Genomic DNA, 4,258 nt, shown 5'->3' on the forward strand with positions numbered 1-4,258 from the left:
GACATTATCGGTGCCTTCTGCTGTCCTCTCTCAGTGAAAGGAAAAGCTCAAACACACTGAAATTCCTGGATAGCCAATACCTGGTTTGATCTTGGAGACTGACATGTTTTACATGCACTGTGTTTTGCAAACCTTTGTTAAGTGTTTGGAATTGGGAGTTGGGGTTTATGGAACACTGGGAGCAATCATCCACTGCAGCTGAGAGTGGGATATCAAAGAGGAGCTGTGTCTGCTGGGATGCTGAAATTATAAAAAAAAAGTACATGGCAGATAGATATGCTTAGAAATCTTAGGGTACGTGGTTATGCATAATACACACTCCCTATGCTTTAATTCCCAGACTTCTTAAGGGAGGCTCCTCAGCATCTTTTATTGCTGTAAAACCATTTAGGGGCAGCATGTAGCATTGTGCAATTGTTCTCAGGACTGAGTGGGGCAGGTCTTAGCAGGAGCTGCATCTGAGCAGTACTGGCCACTTCAGAGAGCTCACACACAGGAACAGAAAGGAACCTGGACCATCTCGTGTATGCAGATCAATAAACATGATGTATATGTACCTTATTAAACAATAACACTACCATTGAATTCCTAATTCTCAAAATTATCACCTTAAATCACCTATATATCACCTAGATTCCACATTTGTCTGACCAAATTCCAACAGCTCTTATGGGAGGAAAATTTCAAGTAGCAAATATTTTACAAAAGGCATTGTTTCTTTGAATAAAACTGAGATATTAATAACTGGTATTCATAGTCAAAATGGGACAAAATGCATTGAAAACAAAGTCTGAATTGAAAGAGTAAGAAACTAACATTCTGGAAAAGTAAAAACCATTTTCATACATGCTCATGCAAAAAAATACTTGTGAAAATGCTGATTTACTATATTTCAGTGCACATTCTATACTATGCTTGTAAAGGAAGGTGAAAATATTTGCCATTGTCATCTTTACCATTTGCCTGTTATTTCCTTAGGGAATCTACATTCTCTAATCCTTGATTGTTTTTGTTAGTCTAAGGTTATTTGTCCTTTCTTTTCCTTTATATTTCCCTGAATCTCTACAGATTTAGAATTCGTTAGATCCCACTGTTTCTCTCAGATACTTTTTCCATCATCAAATATGCTATTTCTTAAGGATCCAATTCACACCTATATGGTGGTAATTTGATAATCCCATGAGGACACAAGGATGATGCTGCTTTACTAACATCTGCAGATATTTTCAAGTTTTCAAGAATGGTGGAAAATTAAGTCCTGAAAATCAAACACAGAATATGCAAAACTAAGACCCAACCAACAGGGTTTCTTATGAAAATCTGAGTTTCACTAGAGTATAGATCATCCAAGACAGAATCAAGGAACAAAACTGCCCCTATTTTATGCTCAGTTCTTCCAGATATATTTCGTAGTTGGCAGTTTGCCAGTATGGGATAATGTTACCAAGACATATTTCTCTTAGCAGGCAAGTGAACCACTGAAACAAAATACATTGGCAAATAAGAAAGAAATCACAAGGCAGACAAGAGCTGCCCTGAACAATGGTGGAGAGGAGGTTGGCACAGCCAAGGTAAGAATCAAGAGATGCCTCAGAAAACATTTGAATGACTGGGGCAAAGTTTATTCCAGATCTCTTCCAGGGGTGTCCTTTGCTGCAGCAGAGTGCTCCACCTGTGACACAGGTCCAGGACAGGAAATTGCATTGCACATCCATGTAAATCCATGTAAATTATTTCCTGTTATATCTATGATGTTACTAAGCCCTGTCTGCTGAGGGAGCAGTATAACTGGGACACAGTGGAGGAGAAACTTTAACTCCATAGCAGTAACAATGTTATAGCTGTCTTTGTATCCTACTAGAATATTGCAGATTCTATAGTGTTTCTTGTTCATCTGTTTTAAATAGTGCAGAATTTGGTACCTTTTATAAGAATAAGGCTTTATTTCTTTCATGATATTTAATTAATTTCTCCATGCTTCTCCTCAGTCACCTCATTCAGATATACCTCATAATCCTGTAACATCAGATTTGGTTGAATATTAGTGCATACTTGTAAGTAAAATGTTAAATTACTGCTGAAGGAGCACAGACTGGTGGTCCCACCATCAGGGATGTGGGTACAAAGTCTCATTCAAGAGACAAGTCTGATTTCTTACACATCAACATATTAGGAGAGAAATTCCTAAATTCACAGTTGGAAGTTGGAACCAAAGAGACAATTCCAGAGCTCAAACAGAGCTCTTTACCTTTCCTTTTTAATGGGTAACAGGCCTCACAGATTATTATTAGAAGAGATTTGGCACTTCAACATGCAATAGGCATAGAGTGAGATTTTTCAAAACCATTACACATCTAATTTACATTGACTGAAAATCCCATGAGACACCTAAATACCTCTGGACAACCTTACTGTGGCAATTCATAAAGCTCACTTATCTTCCTCTTTCTCACACTGAGCAAACTCCTGATTTTTACCCTGTGAATTATAAATTCCTGTTCCCTTGATTAGGATGCCAAGTTTACATGTGAACAATTTTCAGCTATTAAGGGAAACCTTTGTAAACGATGCTTTCTTCTTTTTTTTTTCCTTTTTCTTTCTTTCTTTTTCTTTTTTTTTTTTTTTTTTTTTTTTTGAATATTTGTTGCAGTTCTCTGCAGTCACCCTGCTGCTGCATGTGGATCAGATTCAGACCAGGGCAGTGGGATGCAACAAGCTGAATTTCTTGACTGACCTTCAGCCTTCCCCCTCCGTGGCAATATACAGCTTTCTGTTCTGCTAAGTGAAAGTCAGAAACAGGGGCCAACTGAAAAGTAATTCTTTTCACTCTTTTGCAGAAACAACAAAAAGGTTGCTTCTGAAGATGAGAAATTCTTTTGCTCATCTCTACTGGAGACTGAATTGTTTATTGTATTGACTGCCCATCATTGTGGGCTGGGTTTTAACAGATATGACAATTTATCTGTATCAAGGATGGGGGGGGTGCTGTTGTGATACATTAAATACCTTTGCAATCTTTTTTATTTTTTTTCTTCTTATCTTTCTTTCTCTCTTTCTTTTTTTTTTAAGTACTAAATCTCAGCATGACTATATCCTGCAGTGGAAAATTACTACCATTCAGAAATGTGCCTTGCTGCATTACGGTTGTATATTTGAAGACTCAAAGCTCTATCTGCAGCACAAAGGCAGGCTCAACAAATGACTTAGCATCTTTGATCCTTTATCACAACACTTTATGGCAGCATTTCTACTTGGTACAAGGTACACTTGTGAAATTAGTATTTTTTACACTTTATTTTATATTTAAATTCTGTCTCTTCATTGAAATACCATATTATAATTAATAACATCTGTAATTGTTTTAGGAGGATCAGAATCACTCCATGAATGAAGGAATAAATGAATGTTTTTGCAGCACCAGATGACAAAATTTGCAATGACCTATCTTTTTATCAAAATGATTGTATGGGAAGATACTTAAAATGAGACATTATTTTTAGACCGAATTCAGAGAGACACACTCCTTGTCAGCTCTGTGTCTAAGATACAGAAGGTAAGAGGATCCTGCTACACCTACTCTTTTGGGGGGTTGATTTTTGAGAATTTCTCTTTCAATATGCACTTGGATCCACATTAGAAGCAGTCAGAGGCTTTTAAGGGGAGAAAATCTCAGGACAGTGTACAGAATCAGAGCCAGGGTCATGACCTTGACTATTGATCCAGCCTCTCTTATTTCCACAGCTTGCTGAGGCTTGTTCTTCCAACCTGCTGGTGTACATTAGAGCAGAAATCCATAACATGGCCATGTTCATCCAAGCACAGGAAGAAACTAAATTAAATGTTAAAAAACAATCTGAGGCTGGAGTTGGAGACAATTCATCATGATCCTAGACGTCAGGCAGGTAGGATGACCAAGAGTTCCTCAGCCAATAGACCCCAAACAGAATATGGAGGGTCCTCACTGCCTCATTTGTCAGGTACAGAGCAGATAGTCGGAAAAACACTGAGGGAAAAAAAAATATACCGAAGGTCAGCGTTTTAATTCCCAACCATGCACAAATATTCATCTTTTGGAATGCAACCTGTAATTGAGGTTTAGAAGGAAAAGGGAGGGCAATAAAAAAATACCTGACATTAATAAATTAGCAGTCAAAACTAGAAGAAAATAAAATTTAGCATGGAAGTAGTATAGTAAAAATTGAGGTCCAACTGAGTTCTTACAACTCTGGAACAAGGTTTAGGGAAGAATTTGACTACA

At 37.4% G+C, this 4,258-nt stretch overlaps 1 long non-coding RNA gene across 1 annotated transcript; it reads left to right on the forward strand.

Annotated features, from left to right (window-relative positions):
- The first annotated feature begins 2,658 nt into the window (after window positions 1-2,658).
- Window positions 2,659-3,852, forward strand: LOC117244920. Its single transcript, XR_004498889.1, has 4 exons — window positions 2,659-2,813; window positions 3,070-3,261; window positions 3,366-3,553; window positions 3,742-3,852. It is a non-coding gene; the product is annotated as an uncharacterized LOC117244920 (long non-coding RNA).
- Window positions 3,853-4,258: the final 406 nt, after the last annotated feature.

Source organism: Parus major, chromosome 10 (genome assembly GCF_001522545.3).
Source record: "Parus major isolate Abel chromosome 10, Parus_major1.1, whole genome shotgun sequence".
Classification (NCBI taxonomy): Eukaryota; Metazoa; Chordata; class Aves; order Passeriformes; family Paridae; genus Parus; species Parus major.